The following is a 23,728-nucleotide window of genomic DNA, read 5'->3' on the forward strand; positions in this document are numbered from 1 at the left end:
TGTAGCATTGTATAGTGAAAGAAGTTACCGTTACACCCGTAGCCTTTAGAATCTAAACTCAAGAACAATTTGGTTGACCTAGGATATCTTGACTGATCTGATATTGTCTATTTAACTTTCAGAAGACTTACTGGACATGATAGAATAAAAATCGTAGCTTTGTATAATGAAAAAAGTTACCGTTACACCCGTAAACTTTTGGATCTAAACTCAAGAACAGTAGATGATCTAAGATATTCCGACTGATCTGATACTGTATATTGAACTTTCAGAAGACTTACTGGACATGATCGTAGCTTTGTATAATGAAAGATGTTGCCGTTACACCCGTAGACTTTAGGATCTAAACTCAAGAACAGTTTGGATGACCTAGGATATCCCGACTGACCTGATACTGTCTATTGAACTTTCAGAAGACTTCTTGGACATGATAGATTACAAGTTGTAGCATTGTATAGTGAAAGAAGTTACCTTTACGCCTGTAGACTCTAGGATCTAAACTCAAGAACAGTTTGGATGACCTAGGGTATCTCGACTGATCTGATATTGTCTATTTAACTTTCAGAAGACTTACTGGACATGATAGATTACAAATCGTAGCTTTGTATGATGAAAGATGTTACCGTTACAGCCGTAGACTTTTGGATCTAAACTCAAGAACAGTTTGGATGGCCTTGGATATAAAGAAAAAATATTCTGCATCATATTCTACCCTTTTTTATACTGTTGAACTCCTGAAATATGTAGAAAAAAAATCTATAATAAACCTTGGAAAAATTCCGGCTTCAAAGGTTTAAAGCCAAATATAGACTTATCTTGAGCTAAACTAAATCCAACCCAAACTCTACTCAAATCTAATCCAATCTTTTTGGGCGTCTTCAAATGATTAGATGCATTCGTGAATCAATTTCGCATGGAATTTTTGCTCCCATTGAAAACTGAATTCGAACTTAACCAGCATCCACGGTACGGCGGCATTGACTGAAGCCAACAGTCATCTACCAGCTCAGCATTAGCGTGCAGCAAGCAGCAGTTCCAGTGAACTGTGAACGGAACAAGTTCTGGCTTTCACAAGTTCTAGCTTACTTACAAGTGTTGTAAGAGACATCATGCAATAAATTATTGTAGCTCGCACACTCCTCTCATGAAGTCAGCCAAGCCAACTCCTCTAGTCAGTCGCAACCAGCACCCCGAGATGAATGGCATTCGTTCCATTCATCTCGGGGTGCTGGTTGCGACTGACTAGACGTGGCCAGACCCGGCAACCAGCGGCCGCCGGGGTACTGATGGCAGACATTTTTCCAGATTAACTTTTATCGGGTTCGGTTCGGATGACTGATTGGGGCTTTACTGCGAACACGCAAGTCTTCCATGCCCGGCCCGGGACGACTAAGAGTTAGGAGTGCTCTCCTCTGGTAGGTACTCAAGGTCGGAGCTGGGCGTTCGTCATATGCGACTTTGTTCGGTTCGGTAGGTATCTGGTTGAACCGCTTCGCGTGTGTGTAGGAAGCGATCTAGAATTAAATGTGTGATTTGTTTACCGCTTGGGAGAGAGAGCTGCCGCCGGTAATCGAGTGTTTGCGATGTAAGGTACTTTAGTATGTTAACAGGTGCCATTTATTATATTCATGGGAATTTGGTCCAGAATCACAACACACGTTATGACGGCTATAAATCAGCGTTTGTGTTCTGTCTAGCTGTTGTGGCAACAATGTTTACGTATTCATATCATTCGTTGTTTTAAAAAAATGAAAATATAGATGAAGTTATGTACAAGGTCGCTGCATTTATCTTCAGCAACCAACGAAGTCGCCGGCACTGGTTCTCTGCTGAATATTTTATTCACTAGTCTTTATTCCGATATTCGTAATACGTGTCCAGCCTACTGAAGGCTACCGTATTTTATGCATAATAATATTCACATCCTTCTACACTTGATCCGCAGCACTTTGCACTCAAAAACTCTGATTACGCTTTCAGTAGAAGGCCTTATTCTCAACTGTAATACGCCTTTTCACTTCACGAGAAACGTCATTGTCACATGTCACAAATTCTTCACAACTTCTAACACACCCCTATAAATAGACTACCTCAGCACTAACACCACTAGGCCTATTTCTGTCTCTACCTGTAACCATGCACTTCGGCTGACTCCTTCAAAATTGGTCCATTGAGTGCAATGTTGAACTGTCTGCGATCCGGAAAACCATGTTCTGACAGTATCTGCCAAAGCTCATTTCTTTTCTCTGAATCATACGTTGTTTCGGGTAGGATTTCCGGGGAAACTAGTTCGATATAAATTGTAAACAAATTCTTATTTCCCATTTCAGTATTAGGCGTCATTTTCCAATGATCATTTGGATCTAATGATTCATATTGGGATTGGACAAGAAAAACGAATACGAAACGAAAACGAATTCATCAACCGATCATCATTTGAATAAATTAACCGTGAGATACAGGGGATGGCCAAAATGTTTGGGATAGGCAACTTTTTTTCTCTCACAAAAAAGTTCAACATGCTGTAACTTTATATAGAGTGCACCAAATATTCTCAAATTTTTACTGTTTGTCAACCTGTTACATGTGTATCATTGGTACAAATTTGGGCTCGATTGCTTAATCTTTCGCGAAGCTATAACCGTTCTGGTAAAACACTATTTTTTAGACTACTAATTTTTGAGCTGTCATATCTCGGAGACCAGTGAACCGAATTGAATGAAATTTTGAACTTTTATCCACAATATATTAATGCTTGGAAACATAGGTACTTTTTAAACGTTGAAAAAAGTTATGATGGATTGACACTTTTTGGATCTTTTTCTAAAAAAATGCACTTTTTTTACATCAATGTCATAAAATTTTGTTTTTTATATCCAAAGATTTTCTACTTCTGTTCAAAAGATATCTATGAAAATATATATTAGAGCCTGTTGGGATTAAAGGAAAAACACATTTAGTAATTTTTGAGCAGTATAGTAAATGTGACTCATTTTCCTTTAAATGGGTGAAAATGTCAAACCATCATAACTTTTTTCAACGTTTAAAAAGTATCTATGTTCTGATGAATTTTCAAGCATTACTATATTGTTTATAATCGCCCAAAATTTCATTCGATTCGGTTCACTGGTCTCTGAGATATGACAGTTCAAAAATTGATAGTCTTAAAAATAGTGTTCTACCAGATCAGTTATAACTTCGAGGAAGATTAATCAATCGAGCTCAAAATTGTATCACTGATGCACATATAATAGGTTAGTAAACAGTCAAAATTTGAGAATATTCGATGCACTCTATGAAAAGTTACACCATGTTGAACTTTTTTGTGAGAGAAAAAAAAGTTGCCTATCCCAAACATTTTGGCCACCCCCTGTACATTGGAGGTTAAAGTAAAAATCGCGTTGATCCGCATGATCGCATTTACGACATTGCCATAAAGTTTGCGATTTTATAGCTAAATGACAAAACGACGATGCGCGTGGTAACACCGTACGTGCTGGGAATGACTAATAATTGCACTGCCGCACTCTTGCGGGGAGTGGGCGTTGAGAATATTGGTTGAAATGACCTTTGATTAACCGACGAGGTCCAAAAACGGAAACCGGTTCGTCCGTCTTTAGATCGGCAAGCTGGTTGAGAGATGAACTATTTATGGTAATACGTAGTAATACCGTTGAATGTCGTAGAAAAGTTCATAGGCAGACCGCTCCTACTGTTCAGCAGAGTGCTCCTATTCACACCCTACACTGAAATAAATTTTGTTGTTGATTCCACCGAATCCATGGTAAAATTAAGAACTGTACCAACAATTTTCAACCGAATGCAAAATTCTGTTAATTGTACTGAAACATTGTCAATATTACAATGCGTGAAGTACCATTGACTAAAAACATTCTTGATGTTACTATTTTGACATTGTATTTTTGACCATGTTTATCTAAGACGCGCAACATTCAAGTCTACATGGTCGAAATTACAATGCCCAAACAGTTGAACCAAGAATGATTTTAGTCAACAGTAAAACACGCATGGTAATATTGACAATGTTTCAGTACAATTAACAGAATTTTGCATTCGGTTGAAAGTTGTTGGTACAGTTCTTAATTCTACCATGGATTCGGTGGAAACGACAACAAAATTTATTTCAGTGTACTCAAAACAAAGAAGAGATGTGCTGTTTCCCACAATCCCATACTTCGCCAAATAGTGTACACGCTAAGAAAATGTTACTCTAAAATGAGTAAGATTCACACAAAACTGAGCTAAACTGGAACAGCTCAAAAAATGAGTAAATTGCATTTCCATCGATAGCGCAGGCCCAAGTGTAAAAATCCAACCAATTTAAGCCGTATAATATTCTTCACATCAGCAAGAATATTATACGACTTAAACTGATGAGATTTTCGCACTTGGGCCAAAAAATTTACTTGGGGGAAAAAATTTACTCATTTTTGAGTTGTCCCACTTTAGCTCCAAAATGAGTGAATTTTCTGACCGTGTATGGAATCATATTGCCTCAACATTATCATCGATTTAGATCTGGTTGCCAGTGGGCATGACTTTGCAATCGGGGCTGCGCTACCCCTTCTAACAACACGTTTCTTTGGTAATCGCATCACCATACTTTCACGAGAATCGTAAACTTTTATGTGTCTCCTCGTTATTATGTGCCATTTCAGGAAAGACGCGATAGATATTTTCTGTGATATCTTTAGTTTCATAGGGAACAGACGTCAAGGCTAGATTTTTTCTTCTAATTTTGAAAAGGAATTTAAAAGTCGTAAAATATTACACACAATGGGCTTAACCTTCCGTAAATCACGCGCAGGGGCGTACAATTTCGTTTCAATGATACACTTTCATGCAACATTTGAATGAGTCACTTCAACCGTTTCATACATTTTTCTAATCACTCGTTTCGTTTACCAATTTTTTCCGCTCATCGTAGCACTCGGTAGTCTCCCACCCGGTCGCATTGCTTGTGCTTCATGGCCCGTTTACATATGTGATAATAATGCGTGACAATATTCTGTCGGACAATTTATTCCACGCTAGTATCGTTTACATTGCCGCTAAAAATTTAGCTGCTAAATCTGGGACAATAAATTGTCCGACTGTGTTGGTACCAAACTATCGTAATGTGAACACTTCCCTATCTGCCAATAAAATTGGCATGATGGCATAATTAGCTGACAATTCGTCTAGCAGACCGTTTACATGATGCTAATTGTGTCGGACAATCTAATATCCTCATTATTGTCCACTAGTTTTAGCACCGAATTCAGAAGCTTCTGATTTTGTCATGCTAATTTTATTGTCTGCTAAAAAGTGTTTACATTGCGCTAAATTGACGCCAATACTGCTCGAAAATGAACTGTCGCGTAGAATTAGCAAATATGTAAACGGGCCATCACCCGGCAGAGCATAAGTGTCTCACTGGTGCGCGCTAGTCTCTCAATGGTTACGGGCGCCGATTAATTGGATTTAAGTGGTCGAATTTGTTATCCTCTTTCATAAAACATAATTATCATTCTATTGGCGTGCACCACTATTGAAAATGCGGTTTAAATAATGTTTTTAGCATGTTGAAGTATTTCAATGACCCATAAATGAAACGAAAATCCAAGTGTATCATTTTATGTTTCATACACACTTGTTTCTGTAGCAGCAGCGAACGAGTGTGTTGCTGGGTGAAAGATGAAGCACCACAGCAGTCCGTTCGTATGGGAAACGATTTACTACAGCTGTCGTACGTCATGTTTTCCTTTCGAAATTGCACGACCCTGATCACGCGGTTCGGCACCACCGCCAGCACCACGCTAATGTTGAGTACGAAAAGTGAGATTTTTTCAACGTGTTGTACAAAGACTAAAGTGCTAAATTATCTGATTCCTACTGGTACTGTCAGTGGATTCAATGCAATGAGCCGAGTGGAATGAAATTTTGTATTGTAATTGCAATTGCTCGATCCATACCCTGCCCGACAATGGTCGGCCCATCTGCTTGCAAGCCAGATGTGGATCTACTAAGCCTCCCCCTGTTCTGCACTGAATTAGCATAATTCAGAGCAATAGCAGAGGGAACGGCGTTAAACCCGTTCGCACGAGGAAGACTGGCGACATCGCCACTACGAGGCGGCGCAGCACTGGCCGAGGAAACGCAGATGACAAGCGCGGACCTCACGCGGGCGCTGAGCCGCAACAGGAGCGGACTATCAAAGATGTTGGTAGTTGCTGGACAGCTCGGCTACACGAGCGGGCAGACTACCATCAGCAAGGGCCTGCAAAAAACCTGTTGGAGCTTCGCAAATCACTGGCTGCGGGCTAGAAGGAGTATCATCTCCTGGTTGAAGAATGAAGTGCGGCTGATGCGAGCAAGGGGGAGCGGTTAACCCAAACGGACAGCTTCTTCTTTGCTGGCAACGCGACGATGCAGCACGAAACCATGCAGCTCACCGGAGTCGTAGCGGAGAGGTCTACACGTCCTACGGCTTCGGCTGCATGATCGAAACCTGCAGAGTAGACGCGGCCCAACAAGTGTCCGGCAGAGATGGGTGAAAAGTCAAAGAGGAAGAAGGGGACGGCCAGCGCGAGTAACCAGGCTGCCAAGTCGGTTGTGAAACGCGCCCCAAAATGCCAGCCCTAAGAGGAACGGGGACCAACCGGACTAAGGGAAAGAGAATCCTTGGTCGGAAAGTAGAAGGTTGTGAGAAAAGTGAAGTCAGCCCGCAAACGTGAACGGAGCGACGAGCTGGTCTTCAAAACCGAGGCAGACACGTACGCCGAGGTGCTGAGGGACATGCGATGCAAAAATCGTCTCGCTCACCGCTGGACGCGGATGCAAAAAACATCCGGCCAGAGAGTGCATCCTGCCTAGGATCTAGAAGGAGGATGCGGAGAGCTCGCACCGATGAGGGTAGAATGGAATGAAGTGAACCCTACAGGGCGGCTAAACTGGCACTGAACAAAGAGATTTTGGCGCGTAAGCGGGCGTGCTTCGAAAATCTCTGCCAGGCAGCCATCACGACCCCTTAAGGTTGAAGGATTCGTCATTGACATAATCATCATCATTGAACATACAAAAGCAGTTTTCTCATTCAAAACTGAAACTTCGGCAGTGAAAATGTATTCACTGTATTGTGGGTGCAGAATGGAGTACAGTGAATACATTTTTAATTCGAACATTAATGTTTTGAGCAAGAAAACTGATTTCGTATTTTCAATGATGACGATTATACCAATGACGAATTCTTCTACCTTAAGATGATGTCAACAGAATAGTCATGGCCAAAACGATGGGCGCGTTAGCACCCCCAGAACGCTCCTCCGAGATGCTGCAGAAGATAGTGGAAACGTTGTTCCCACGGCACGATACAAGAACATGGGCCCCGTCCCCTATGGCCAAACCGACCAAAGCGAGGTCACCCCGGTGACGAATGACGAACTCATTGCAATAGCGAAGTCGCTTAAGTTGAACAAAGCTCCGGGTCCATACCTATCTGCCTTCTGGACACCGCCGGAACCTTCCATCGAGGCTAGTGATCTATACCGAACAACCAGATGATTTTGGGCTCTCGGATAACCAGTTCAGCTTCCGGAAGGGACGATCGACCGTGGACGCTATTACGTCTGTAGCCACCAAAACGGCCGAGATAGTACTCCAAAAGAATCCCAAGTAACACACTTGTCACAGAAGAGTCACGGCGGCGCAGGTTTTTGTTACGCAGAAGTCACTGTGACTTACTTCTAACAAATTAATACTTACTTGCTTATTTACTTACTTACTTACTTACTTGCTACTTCGCGGTCGCCACGCTAGACGTAAAGAATGCGTCCAACTGCGTCAGCTGAGCCGCCATCGAGTGAGTCGTTCATCATTGAGGAGTCCCGGCCTATGCCGGATACTGGAGAGCTACTTCCAGAATAGGGTGCTAATCTAAGATACCGAGGAAGGCCAGTGGAGCTACAACATTACCGCAAGTGTACCTCAGGGATCCATCCTGGGCCCGGTACTATGGAAAGCGGCGTACGATGGCGTATTGAGGCTCAAACTTCCACCGGGCGTAAAGCTGGTCGGTTTTGCCGATGATATTACCCTCGTGGTATATGGCGAGTCGATAGAGGAAGTGGAACTGACAGCAATGCACGCAATTGGTATAGTGGAGGACTGGATGAGGTCGAGACAGTTGACACTCGCGTACCACAAAACGAAGGTGGTGGTGGTGGTGGTAAACAACCGCAAGTCTGAACAACAGGCAGTGGTCACCACAGGCGGGTGCACGATCAACTCTCAGCGCTCGCTGAAGCAAATGGGGGTCATGATCGACGATAAGCTGAAATTCGGAAGAGGGCAAGCATGGCGAATTCGCCACTGACATCCGTCGGTCGCCCCGCCGAACCAGCCGGCGGACAACCCGAGACCTCCTGCTACAAGTCATCATCGCTCCAGTCGTCGATTAATCACGTGAGTCAGTACCACATCTAAAATTAACATTAGTCTATACAGGTTAGATTTTCTTGTATGTAAACCTCTTTTAAGTGCGCGCACTATAGGCCAAGTTAGGGATACACGCCTTATCCTCCAGAATTCTTTGAATACATGTGTAAAACGAATCAACATCACTAGTCTGTTTGCAAACAAAATCCAAATTTCTTAGTACGGTTGTTCTCTATCCTTTTTTCCTCTTTGAGTTCCTTTTTTGTTGAGTGGATCGTTGCCAAACCCGCCCTGAGTGAGTTAATCGGGCAACTTCACACAAAACGCGGTTCCACATCACACTTTTGGGGTGTGTTGGCGCATAAGTGGAATTAGTGTTTTCTATCGGGTTTTGGTTTTGGTTTGGCAACTGAAGGGTAGTCGTGCTAAGCCTAGTACTTACTCGTTTCGTATGCGATAAAACGCTAACACACTAAAAAAGTTTGTTCCAGGCTGTGACAGTAACCCTCGGTCGAGGCAAGTTCCGTTTCGCATTTTGTTTTGTATCGTATCGTATCGGTCAAAGCCAAGGCGACATACTGTTACAACTATAAAGACCTTGATACGGACCCTTAATCAAGCGTTGTATTCCATACACAGTAGAGTGGGTCAACGTTGTATGGAGAAACTTCAAATTTGATCGTATCAACTCGGAACATTGCTTTTTCAATCTATATTGCGATTGAAATTTGTATGGAAGTTAGTATGGGAAAACGTACTTTTTGCATTTTACTCATAAGTTGAATTATTTTGTCTAATGCCATGTAACTAATGACGCTAAAGTATAGCCTAGGATATGTCGAAAAACCTTGCCGAAGACCGTAAAGTGATCCAACGCTTGTGAAAAAAGTTATTCGCCTAGTCTGCCCATGATCGCATAATTGATGTAACCACCATTGACAATGTCAGCATTCACAAGCTATTATCTGTTACATGTGCATAACTGTGACCAGTTTTATTCAATAGAGCACAAGATCTAATCACTAGCTAGATGTGAAAGTGAAAACAATCTTAAAATTTCCATTATTCATTGTGTAAAATTTCAAAAGTGTGTTGAAAACTACAGTGGCGCTTACGTCAACTATGCGAATATGGGCAGTAGTAACTTAGGCCAAAAATTGAGATTTTATTATTGATGTTATTCCTTTACATGTTAAATGTTAAGCAGCACCGGGCAATCTGTACGTTAACTTTTTTCACAAGATTCGGATCACTTTGCGGTTTTTCGGCATATCCTAGGCTATACTTCAACGTCTTTAGTTAGATCGTTTTAGACAAAAAAAATCAATTTAGGAGAAAAATGCAAAAAAGCACGTTTTCCCATACTAAATTTCATACAAATTTCAATCGCAATGCGGAATACGGAGACGCAACCAATTGCTCCCAAATATTACACAGTTGTTTTGGACGCCAAAAGGAATCGAAAAAGCTTTGTTCCAAAAAATCAACTATGTTGACCCAGTCTAGTTTGTAGGTGTGTGTGTGTGTGCGTTACACAACCTTAGCGCACGTTTCTCAGCCGCCTATCAACCGGTTTAGGTTCTCTTAGCCTCAAATGAAAGCTACTGCATCCTAGAAAAACGCGTTTGAATTTCATTCGGATTGGACATTTTGTGACCGAGATATCTTTCGAGGAGTACTTTTAAGTGATACAATTTAACTTTTTGAGAGGTTTTTGACAAAATGTTTCATAATAAATTTATCAGCCGTGTGTCAACCGATTTGAGTTCTCTCAGCACCAAATGAAAGCTACAGTATCCTAGTAGTATGCCATTGAATTTCATTCCGATTGGACATTTTGTATCCGAGATATTTTTCGAGGAGTACTAAGGAGTAATAAGATTTACGTTTCGAGAGATTTTTGATAAAATGTATCATAATGAACTTCTTAGTCGTCTGTCAACCAATTTGAGTTCTGTTCAAATTCTCATCAAATGATAGCTCCATTGCATTTTATTTCTATTGGACATTTAATTACCGATATGTCTTTCAAAGAGTACTTTGAAGTAATACAACTTAACTATCTAGGAGATTTTTGACAAAGGGTATCATAATAAATTTCTCAACCGTCTATCAACCGATTTGGGATCTCTTAGCACCAAATGAAAGCATGGTAGTAGAATGCTATGTAATATTATTTTTGATTAAACATTTGGTTACCGAGAATATAATATATATATTCCTGCTCCAAAATTCGTCCCGAAATTATCCTTGAGATTTGTCCTGTAATTCCTTTTCTTCGGCCAAACGGCATTCAGCCACACCAACGGCAACGACAAACAACAAGAACTTGTGATTGGAAACTCAGTACTGGAGTGGAACTGCCGATCTCTCAACTTCATTGGTAGCACCTGCATCCTCGTCGATCTACTTAAGGGCTTTGGATTCGGCATCGTAGCACTACAGGGGTATGTTGGACGTTCAGAGGTCATACTCTATCAGAGTTACAGCGATTTCGCATTCTTCTATTGAAATAGGCATAGGGTCCTGAATCTCAATAAGCGTCGAATACCTTACACAGTGACTTGGAAATTGGATTAAGATATCTGTTTTCTGTGTCATTCGTGGAGGCTTACTCTTTTGTGGTAACGGACAGCCACACCATACAATACTTTCAGTGGAAGTGCCTGAAAAAACCACGGAATACCCAGTAGAAAAAGAGAACTTGTACGTTATACACGTATGAAGAGCTCCTGCTTGGTGTAGTTTTTCGCTGTTTATGGGTGAAGAAAAAGTAGAAAGAATTGTTTCACTTCCATAGTATTCGCCGTTACGGCTCATCAGGTGGTTGGCTACGAAATGGGGTTTTCATGATCCCACAGGAGTAGACAGAGAAAGCTTGTTAGCTTTGCTTTTGCAACCCTTCATTATATGTAGAAAGCACTATTCCTTGTTGCCGCAAGGTACCTACAACTGAATGGTGTTGTGTCGGTCAACCAATAACGGACGCAACGTGATGATGGGAATTTTCAATAACAATACCCGTAGCTGTAAAATGTGACGTTGTTGCCACTGGCTGTTGCTTCTACAGAAGCGAAGAAACCCCTTCACCACAGGAGTACCTGGATGAACTACACTGCTGTTCGTGATTATAAGAACTGGTATTCTTCTTCCTCTTCTGAAGAAACGTGGATGTCCTACTAGTAGTACAACTTGATGTGATTGAAAGGTGGAAGAAGCACTTCGATGGGAGGGGAAAACAGCATCGAAATTGAGCTTGTGTGTGTCGTTTGTGTGTTTTCAACATGTCGATTTTCGAAGAAAGTCACGCCATTTTGGGAAGCAGCACTTATCCAACACCTCCGCAAGATGATGGTGGTCGCCGTTCCGACAGTTTCGTACATCACCGGGTACAAGGAGGTTTAGATTGAAAATTTTCAAATTGAATTAAATTTGATGTGTCGTCGTGCCCGCAGTCTCCTCCGGTGGTACTATGCCCTCGGTCGGGACCATTTTCCTTTGGGCAGCATCAGCAGTATCGTGGAACTGGAGTCTCCGGTTCGTTCGACTCCACTGAACCACACCTGCTGGCTGAGTAAGCAGGGAATTAAAAGTTTTTAATTAAAATAGACAGTTTCAATCTCGGTCTTGCTCGGTCCCGGCGTTGCGTTGCGTTCGTTGGTCGGTCGGTTCTTGGGCTGCCTTGCTGGGCGGAGATTTTCGGTGGTCAGGATGTTGATGTGCCCAAGAAGTGGGGAAGCTTTCTTCGGGAATAGTTTTTCTCTTCTGGCCTGCCAGCAGCATCGAGAAGTTTGCTGCTACTGACATGTACGTCGGGCCATGTCGGAATGCTGCGGACGATGATGATGATGATGAAGTGCAGAAAAGTTGGTAATTATTCCTGGCGTTGTTTCAGCGGTTGTCAGTTGTAGAAGGAATGGTATGGTGATTAGAATTTTTGTGTTGAGTTGGTCATGGCTGGCTAGCGTCACAGGCAATCACTCTTGACTCTTAAGTCTTGATACTCATTAATAGACACAGACACGTTTGATGCTTCCAGTGAGCCTATTTGCTCTTTGAAGGAAGCACGACACTAGACAACGGACTAGCATGCAACGCCCAGTGGCACAGCCGAAAACTTTTCCTGACAGCTGGGGCGGGAATCGAACCCGCGCTCCTTAGCACGATGCGACTAAAGGCTTGGTGACCTTAGCCGCACGACCACGAAGCCACACAGCCTACCCTCGCATAAAAGCTCATTTCGAAGGATACAATTGGAGCACTGCTTTATTCTGCCTTCTTCTGTTTCACTGTGTATCAACGTTAACTTTTTGTTTAAAGGTGCACACAACTAAAAACTCGAAAGTGTCGGTTGCAGCCAAGTTTCAGTACTTATTCGAACTGAGCTACTATTATGGAGGCGATCATACGCGAAAAACACAATATATTTCCAATCATATTAAAATACCTCCCCTCGAACCAACTTCCCCCGCTTCTCCAATTCATGACCCTGGCAGTCGCGTGCGAATTTCATTTATTTGCGAGAGCAATTCAAGAACGTTCGCCAAAGTCGAGCTGTTATGACGTGCGAGAAATGGTCGTCGTCATGGCACGTGGTTTTGAGTTCCATTCCTCCTTCAGCAGGTCACGCTGCTGCCTGAAGGGAGTTTCTGTGCAGCATCTCTCCTTCGAATCTACAAATAATGTGAATCGCGGTTTGGGTAGCCCAGGAAATGATTTATGTATCACTAGGGGAGACTGAGGAGACTTGATCCCTGGGGAGACTTGTTCCCCCCATATTTTCTCGGAATCAAAAACAGTTTTCTTCTAGCATATTTTTTCCAAAACTACATCTTGTCAGACGGCTATGTTTTGGCTACAATTGATTTTGATTGTGCATTGCATTATTTTTCAATGGCTGATGGTTTGTTTCCAGTCCTTCAGAAATTTTTTAGGCGATTCCGAAAAATCTCAATAACTTTGTAAAAATTGAACCAAATCGTGTCAAAATTTTACAGCACATAGTGTAAATAAAATACTATCAAACGTATTTATTCAAATAAGGCTGTTATATAAATATTTTAATTAATGCAGCTTGGTATATACAACAGTGACATGGGGAGACTTGATCCCTCGAAGATTACACACACATTAAACATGTGAAAAATAAAATTCAATTTGGAAGCCTCTATTTACTCGGAATTCTAGTATATCCAATGATAAAACGTGTCAGATAATTATTATTTTATTACACACCATTAAAAGAGGGATCAAGTCTCCCCATTTTCAAAATACAACATAACCTTAACAATTTAAGGAAATCTTATAATTTCAAATTCACCATATTCATCAAAAATACAAGAAAACTTGAAATGAAAATGAATAGGAAGCTTCTGGAGTTATTTTCCCTTTAAATTAACAATGTGCTCAAAAGGGGATCAATTGTGGCCCATTTTTGAAAAATACATTATAAGACATGCCTCCATAAAAACACAGTTTTGAAAGCTTTAACAATAATTTAAAGTTCTTCTGTTGTGTGTAAACTTACAATAGATGTTTACATTCCATTCTGTACGAAAAGCGGATCCAGTTTTGTGTTTTTCTTGAAGTTACAGGCAAATTAAGAAAAAGGGATCAAGTCTCCTCAGTCTCCCCTACTGTGGGTCTGTGGGGACCCAACCCAAGTGAGCAGAGAAAAAGGAACGTAATTCAATGAATGAATGGCAAGCGATTGTGTCATCGTGCTGTTATTGCTCTACACGCGGCCAGGGGGTTTCAACTGAGGGTGAGAGAAGAGCCCTTGGGGTGATTTAAGATGTTTTTCTATGTTTTTTTTTCTGTTGTTCTTTGCTTGGTTGGATCTTCTGCTTCAGTGTTTTTTTAAGAAGTTACCGAATTCATAATTTCTGAACGCGAAGTAGAAGTAAAACTCCTGAAATTATGATCATAAAGTAAACTTGTATCCTGATTAATGAAGCAAAAAAAAGCATCATGATTCACTTTGTCGGTATAAATGTTCCTACAGTATCAAATCTATAAAGAAGTCCAAGATTTGCTAACACCTAGATAGCCCGTAACTACCTAGCACCACCAAGTGATTAAACCCTGAATCAGCTACCCAGGTAGACGTGTATATCATAATCATATCTTAAAACGATCAAATTTTGATGTCATATCTTAATATGATATTGACGAGATATTCAAAATTTGCTCAATAACTCATCGTGATATGATTTCAAAATTAGTACTTAATTTGCTCTTTGAAAAACCTTGGGCAAGCCGCTGTATTAAGGTCGAAATTTCCCAACATTGCGCATGAAAACTATTTATGGTTTTAACTTTCATTAGGCGCCGTCTCCACATAACGTAACGCTTCAGGAGATAGGGGTTTAATAAATTACGTAACGCTTCAGCGGAATAGGGAATACAACCTAGCGTTACGACCCATACAAAAAAGTTGGAGTTATCATACAAAAACATATTATGATGGCCGCCAGATCTTAATGAACCAAACATCGAGTTCAAAAATTTCGAATTTTGCGTTACGTAATAAATAGATGTTCCCTTATGTCCACCACACATTTTACAAACGAGCACTGGGACAAAAAGGAAGTAGAATAAGTGGAGTTCATTTTCAATAAGCGGGTTTATAGATGCGGCAATTGAACCAAAAAAAAAACAGAGTAATCGGCACAAAAAACGCATATAATCGATATTCGCTTTTCTTCACAATACTAAAAAAGGCTTAAAAGTATATACTGGAATACTGTATTCTCTGATACGTTTCTCAATCACAGATTATAATTATTTTATTTCACTGTGAGTAATCCAGCAGAGGCTTTCCAATTGAGTTCGAGCATGCATTTGTGGTACGAATCCAATTAATAAATTACCGGACAATTTGGGAGCTAAGCAAAATACGACCTTTTCGAAAAACGGACCATTTATTCTAGATTCAAGAAAACATACAGCTGCAGACGACCAGCTTTTTGAGTTTCTACCAACAAATTGTGTAGTTACTCTGCCTCGGGTATACGAGCAGACGACAATCGTGACGACTACGATCTTCTGAATGTTTCCAAAGCGTTTCTGGGCGACACTTCACAATAGGGCACAATAGGTTCAGTGAAGTACTAGATTTTTTGATGGCTAGAAGGTAAATTCTCCGTTTCTGCAATGAAATTATGCAAAAAGTGTGGGTATTATGATTTCTTGCCTAATTGAATGCTGTTAGAACATAACTTTGGAAAACTTTGTTGCAAGAAATGGAGAAATGGAGAAAACAATAACACAATTACCAAAAGTTTTGCTCAAACAGCATTAAATTAGGCAAGGAATCATGATAGCAACGCTTTTTGCGTCACTTCATTGCAGAAATGGAGAATTTACCTTCTCACCATACAAAAATTCAGCTAATTGGGTTGTTTAGTGAATAAAATATTGATTGTGCGATATTTGCCAGAAAACCGTTCGCCAGAAAACCATTCGCCAGAATGACAAACGCCAGAAAACCATTTGCCAGAATGCACCATTCGCCAGAACACTATTTGCCCGAAAGTACCATTTGCCAGAATGTACCATTCCCCAGAATTTAATATTAAATATTAAATTCTGGGGATTGGTACATTCTGGCAAATGGTACTTTCAAACAAAAAGAAATTTTCTCCATTTTCTAAGAATTAATTGAAACTAAAGTTGTGATTGTGACAATTTGGTGGATACATTTCATTCCATAAACATAAAAAATATCGTCAATTTCAATCTTTTACAATAATTTAATATGTTCACTGCTAGAATGATCTCTTGGATTGTTTCGATAAAGGACAACTAGGGCTAGAACAACGAAAACAGCTGGAAATTATTCACCGGTAGTTATTGAGCAAAGAGAAAATCGATGAAGAGAAATCGATCATTGCAGATACGCCTGTATGATACTAAGCGCGAGACTAGGCGCGACTAACTAGGTTATAAGTGCATAGATTCACAAACATCTGGTATGACGAAAATACTGCTGACCGAAGTCCATTAGATCGAATGGTCAATGAGTAGAAATGATGATCACGAATCGCAATTCAGTGATTATGGAACAGGATTCGGAACGGTTTCTTAAATTTGTTCGGTTTTCCAATAATAAGCTGATACTTCCACAATATTAACATTGCCTTATTGTTTTACCGCAATCAACAATTAATGTCAAAATCTTGTCTTACTAACTAAGAAGAACAGCCTATGTTTAAAAGAAGGCAAAATTCACTAGTTGAACATCACCGGTTTCGATGCAAAAAACTATTTTTCTACAACGAAACTATTCTCTCTAGTTCAAATAGTTTTTTCCTTCTTCTAAACACAGGCTGTTCTTTCTAGTTTCATTGTAAGACTAGTTTTTGGCATAAATTGTTGATTATGTAAGAACCATAAAGCAATATTGGTATTGCGGAACTAATAGTTTAATTATTGAAAAAAAAATAACAGATCTTAAACCCGTTTATTGTTCCTATATTTAAAAGAAGGAAAGATTCATGAGTAAAATACAGTAGCTTCAACTTCAACAATTATTTTGACAGCATAAAAGGAGAAAACGAACAAAATGGCCTTTCGGCAAAAAATTGGGTTTCTCATCAATGCTTAGACTACTGTGAAAATTTTAAAATCCACTGAATAATCATTTTTCAGCGGTATTTTACACTAATCAAAGTTATTTTGTTTACCTGTTGTGCATACGACGCCCCTGTCATGAACTCAACCAAACTTGTGTACGCTTGCCGCTGCGAAGTCGTGTGCGAAATTCGACTGTGAAAATAATGCAAATGTCGCAATAACTGTTTGACCTAATGAACTGCTACCAAATGACATTTGACCCAACGGCCTTCAGCCGAATGCCCTAACATCATTGATAATAAGATTCTATAACAGTAGCCGGAGCACCATTAGCCATAATACCATAAACCCAAAAATGTTAAGCTCACATGTTACAATCACCGTGATAAGGGAATATATTGGTAAAAATTGACGCAAATAAACTAAGAAGTTCATCTAGAAAGAACAGCAGATGATTAAAAGAAGGAAAACTCTGCTGGAATTATTAGAATTAATTTCCTCAAGAACAAGCTTTTAATAGCATTTTTTTCAAGTGATATTCGGCCTAATGGTACATTCAGGTTTTTGTTTATGGTATTCGATTGACTTAAGTGTGTGATCAACAATTCCGGGTAATTTTGCTGTGTGGCACAAAAAATATTATTTAAGTGATGATATTATTGTTATTATCAAAAATAAGCTTAAAAAATTACTTTCAATTGATAGAAGGGAATCTTTGAAAAATATAAGTAAAGCAAAAAATTCCATATCAGTAATAGCTGGAAAGAACATCCTATGTGTTGAAGAAAGGAAAATGTTTGATGAGTATTGATCAAATTCCGTAAAAATAATATTTGAACAATTGGATCCACTCATGATCAACTTGACAACAAGACAAATTTGTGGAAATGTTCTAATTGAAAAAAAAATAAGCTGTTGTGCGCAATAAAATAATTAAATAACATTCTTCAAACTATAGGTTTTTCTTAAAAAGTCACTCTAAAACCATTTCTTTTTTGCTTTTACATCAGTTCCAATAATTTATTTAACTTTCGCATATAAATCTGAACAAAAATAAAATTTTACATTTTCACAATCGTTATCGTGGGCTAATCGATCCCAAAAAAATAAAAATATACGATTTATTTTTCAATAAGAATGTTTTAAGCTGTCATCATTAGGTTGGGAACACTTCTGGATTGAAAACTTTGGAAAATTTCTGGGAAATGGTACTTTCTGGGGAATGGTACATTCTGGCAAATGGTTTTCTGGGAAATGATTCTTTCTGGCAAACGGTTTTCTGGGAAATGGTATTTTCTGGCAAATGTCTTTCTGGTCAATGGCATTCTGGCGAATGGTTTTCTGGCAAATATCGCACAATCTAAAATATTCTTATTTTCTATAGCCTAATCGAAAGAGCTCATTTTACTGAGTATAACATGTTTTTATTAGATTCTGATACCGTCGATGTGGGTGACAATGGGTCTGGGGGGTGAGATTGGGTCAAAACGGAGAAACATAAAATTTGAAATAACTCGTCAACTATCGCTAGTTTATATTGAAAACTTTATATTATTTCAAAGAGGAGATGTTTTTAAGCGTCATGATGCAGAAAAAGATGTTTAGCAATAATCGTTTTTTTGTTAAATTTGTGGCTAAACTTATGTGATGAAACTACTAGTAAATCACTCTGAAAAAATTTCTCAATGTTCCACACAAGCACCTAACCATAAATTTTCTTATAAGTAGTTAGCTGTAGGTATTACCTGGTTGATGCAACGAAAAAAGTGGGCTGTCAATGCACTTTTTATTTAAAAATTCAATATGTTCGACCCTATGTCTAAATACTAAGAATGGGGGTGAGATTGGGTCAAGCAAGTTATCGGTTGCACATAACCTTAACTAAAAATTCAACTTGTTATCCAGTCTCCATTTGACTTTAAAGTGGTGCCATGTTTACCGTATCTTCATAAAAGCACGCTTTTTTTTTCGAAAATATGTCGAAGAAGCGTCAAGCGAGTGTGTTCATACGTTTAGTGCCTAAATCATTTATAAAAATACACCCATGCGTTTGGACAGCTCCTCTAATCATCATCTAGCCTTTAGTGTACTGCATATTCGTTTAAATGTTATTGCGAGAGAGGGTCTAATAATGTTAAATGTTGTATAACATAATATTTGAACGACCCTCTATCTTGAGAGGCCAATGATCATGTACATAAGAGTTTATAACGGAGGGCTTGGTTAAACATTTCTGATGCACTATACTTCAAATATCATTTTTTTTCAGTCAATCTTTCAATGCGTCCCTCCCTCATTGTAATCTTGGAGGTTGAAACTTGAAATAAGGATGATTATGGTGGCTAAAAATGGCGATACAACATACAAACGTTATTTTATCAAATTTCAACCATTTTTTCGGTTGTATTAGCCCTTTTAGGTGGATTTATCATCTTTTAAAATTACCTAAATTTTTATTCGTCATAGTAACATTGTATTTTAAATAGATTTACTAGATATGATCAATAAAATTAACTTATATTCTTAGATAGGTGACTTCGAAAACTTTGACCCATTCTCACCCCCTCTAAGGGGTGAGATTGGGTCAATTTCCAATCATTTGTAGTTTAGTAAGTAATTCATATAATGTGATACTTTCTTGCTAAACTTTCATTACCATTTAGAAGAGTATACATACCAACTAAAAAGTTATTCCGACTTCAATTGCATTTGTTATTTAACAAACAATCTTTGAGTATCCTTTTTTGACCCATTCTCACCCCCAACGACGGTACCTTTGTTTTGATGGTTAAATTAACAAAAGAGTTCTAATTTTTGTGGATAGAATGACAGTTTAATCGATACAATGACAGTTCGACCCGAACAAAAAAAATTCCCCACACAAACTTTAAAAATAGTTCCCAGACTCCAAAAATTATGAAATTTTGGGCGGAGAATCTGATTATAAAATAATGCGTATACCCCAAAAGAACCCAATTACAACAATCTAATACTTCGCTGATTGCATCCTATTGGTGGAAATTCGTCCTGTTTTAGGCACAAAATAAACCAAACATATTTCTACACATGTCGTTTTAAAGTTTACATCACTAGCTTTGTTAACAATTCAGAGAATATGCATAAGGTACACCGGGGCAAGATGAAACAGCGGGTTTACATGATGTTTTCTATTGATGATGAACAAATTGATTGCCATAACACATAATTTTTGATTCAAGACAATTTCCAAGTTTTAATAAAATTTATTTCAAAACTTCGCGTTTCATCTTGCCCCACTCGTTTTAACTTGCCCCGGTGTACCTTAAAATGTGAAATCATCTAGAGTAAAGTGCTCTTTTAGTTTAGGAATATATGTAATTCCTAATTGAGCCTTAATTTGTTTTTATTCTCCATACTATCGCTTCAATTAGCAAATTTTGGGTGGAAACTGTATTACTATTCTGCAATAGAACATTTATCATTGGTAAATCTGAAAAAATACAGCTTAAGATCAAAATTAGCTCTTCACATTTCCATCTGCAACATCCAGAAATAGATAGGTCTGAAAATTACTGCTCAAGATCAAAATCAGTTCTTTCACACATTCATCTATAACATCCGAAAATTGTAAGATCTGAAAACTACTATTCAAGATCAAAATTAGTTCTTTCACACACTCATCTACAACATGGCGGGACCAAACCAACACATTTTTTTTCGTTTCTTTTTATTCGTGAATTTTAACTAATGCTAATCTTCACACCCAAACCAACGCAACTACCATGAGTCGAAACACCTTGGAAAACGTAGAACTTCATGCTCTTGTTATCTTCTATTTTCAGATATGAGTCGTAGTGCAGTGGTTATGTCACTGCTCATAAATCACAAGGTCATAAGTTGGATTCTGGTCGCGGCTATATTTATTAATTTTTTTTACTCTTGTCCATCTGTCAGATCGTTTGATGATATTGGTTTGATGTGCTACAGCCCAGAACTCCCCAGATATTAGTCTGATCTTATAATATCAAAATGAGATATTATTATGTTCTTATTTTTAGTCTTTTATCTCTTATGTCAAACAAACCAATAGCTAATTATGATCTTGAGTACTTCACTCAGGAATATCAAATGATGATATTGTTTTGATTTTTACTTCTACTCGGGTATCCAGACAACAAGAAGTCGCAGAAGGATACACGCATTACATCGTATTAAGTACTATTTTAAGTTATTAGCATGACATTAGCAACACATGACTGCATTGCAATAAACGATATTCTAATGTTTCATCCCAATGAGCATTACTTCCCGAGCAGAGGGGAATATCAAATTTATAACTATGAAATTACAAAACCTGTTTTTATATCTCGTTTTGTTATGACCAAGATATTGGTATACAGCCATTAAATAACATTTCAATATTACATTTTGCTGTGGAACAAGTTTGGTTATTATTGTATTATTGAGAATGTACAAATACTTTGTGCTATTGCTATCGAAACTACAACAAGTTTTGAAATAAATCCTACGTCATTCAACAACGATATTTACAGTATTCCGCGAGTTATGCTTACGGTATCACATTTGATAAGAGGTGTGGTATATTACGTGACATGGAGGTGCTGTATTGTGTACAAAACCAAGTCCCTGCTGGGCGCCGCGAGGTTTGAAATTGACTGAGTAGTAGCTGAAAACTTCCCAAAATTTCAGCCAATGCCCAAGTGGCGCAGCACCCTACATACATCAAAATGAGAACATAGCAGACGATATTGAAGGTGAGGTTTGAAAGGGACGTTCCAGATTCCGCCTTTGACATGAGAATTTCAATGATAAAAATGTCAAAGTTATTGAGTAACTTGTTTGAACGAAGCTAATAAGGACTGTTCAATTTATAAAACGGACAACTTGTTTGTGCGATATCTTTTTTATTTTTCAATAAAATCGTTATCAGTTTTTTGCATAACTTTCTATAGCTATTCTCAAATGTAGGAAAAATATAACATTGAGCAAAATGTTCTTTATTGTGTAACTGAAGCGATTTTCGTAAAACATCAATAAAAACCCATTTCTCAAAATTCGACATAACTTTCCACATACTTAACATGCACATTTTCATGAAGTTTTTAATGAATTGGAAGCTTATACTATTCTACTAAAGGTAAAGCTCAATAGTTGATCAGTGATAATGCACCAAACAGTCTCCAACTTGATATAGTGAGTTGCCTTGTTTTCATAGAAATTATCGAAAAAATGTTCATTTAAGTCTCGTGTTGCAATAGTATCACGGATTCGGCTAAAAATTTGTCCAGAGTAGTAGAATATTGCTCTCTGAATGATACAGAAGAAAAATTTACTTTTAATTGCATTTTTCACCAAAAATTTAATCCATAAAGATGGTCATATTAAAAAATTTCATACTTTTTGCTCCATTGATGCAGATTTTCGACTCTAGCGAATCTTGTTATTATATATTTTCAACAAAGTTCGTCCTATGTTATTGTACACCTTATTTAATAATAATCGGATGCAAAATTTTTATTTCCAACATCATTGTTATGCAAAATTTGCATTCGGTGGCATTGTTATTTGGAAGAACCTTCAAAGAACGAAACTGTTTTGATTACTCTGTCTGTAATGGCGCACAGTAACCAAACCAGCAATGCTATTTAGATGCAGTTTTCTGCATTTAAAACCACATTATTCCCACTTTCGACTGGATGCATAAAAAAATTGATTATTTAATATTTTCATGCCCTTTTTGCTTTACAATTGAATTTTATTCAAAAAATCGAATCTCACTTGAGACTTTAATCAACACTTAATTTTCCAATTGTGTTTGTATTTTGCCAGAATGTTCATTACTCATGCTGCTGCAGCATGGCACATACTTTTTTGGTATTAAAAACAATATACCATATGTGAACAGTAATTTTATAAATATTTTCAATTATCAGCAATCGAAAAATTCACCTCATTTAACACCTGGCCGATTTTCTATAAAATAAAACTATTTTTGCTCGATTCAAAAATTATTACTATAATGAGAGATGATGTACTGAGCTACGAAGCAAGGGTGGGTAAATTTGAACTACCCGTCTTCTTTTTATAGCCTTGTAAAGTTGTCCGTTTTATAAATTGAACAGTCCTTACAGACAGCTGAATCCAAAATTGTAGATGGGTTTGGATGGGATTATTCAGAAATATTTTGTATTTTCACATGTTTTCCCTGTCGTTCCAGAGGATGAAGTCTGATCTACCTATATACACGAATAGTCGAAAATACACCTATGAGGGAAGAGTGAAACTGAAGTTCGCAATGATTGTTCCGCCATTCTCACATGCTGGTCTAAATATGTCTAGCATTCTCAGCCAACACGAAGTCATATATGATGTAGAAAAGGATGCTAATGTGGAGGCCATGCGTACACGCTTTCATTTAACCAAGGGTAAAGTGTACACATATCGCCTCCACTTTAGCATCTTATTCAACAGCATGTGCGATTATTTGATATCATAACTAATTTTGCTTTCGGGATGTTATCAATAACCCTTTAATATCAAAATTTGTTATTGAAATATTTCCCAAATTCACTGTTATTAAGTTGTTATTGACACTAACAAAACATGTTATTAAATTGATTTTCCAGGAACGAATTTTTGTTATGTGACTTGCTATTTTGCCGCTTATGACAGACAAGTTCTTAACTCAGTATGTTATGTTAATAACATAAAAATA

The 23,728-nt window shown here is 38.3% G+C and overlaps 1 protein-coding gene across 1 annotated transcript in view; it reads right to left on the reverse strand.

Annotated features, from left to right (window-relative positions):
* LOC109425306 (zinc finger C2HC domain-containing protein 1C) overlaps window positions 1-23,728 on the reverse strand; it is a 256,497-nt gene that overhangs the window by 160,990 nt on the left and 71,779 nt on the right. The gene's annotated exons all lie outside the window — the stretch shown is intronic.

This window comes from Aedes albopictus, chromosome 1, assembly GCF_035046485.1.
Source record: "Aedes albopictus strain Foshan chromosome 1, AalbF5, whole genome shotgun sequence".
NCBI lineage: Eukaryota > Metazoa > Arthropoda > Insecta > Diptera > Culicidae > Aedes > Aedes albopictus.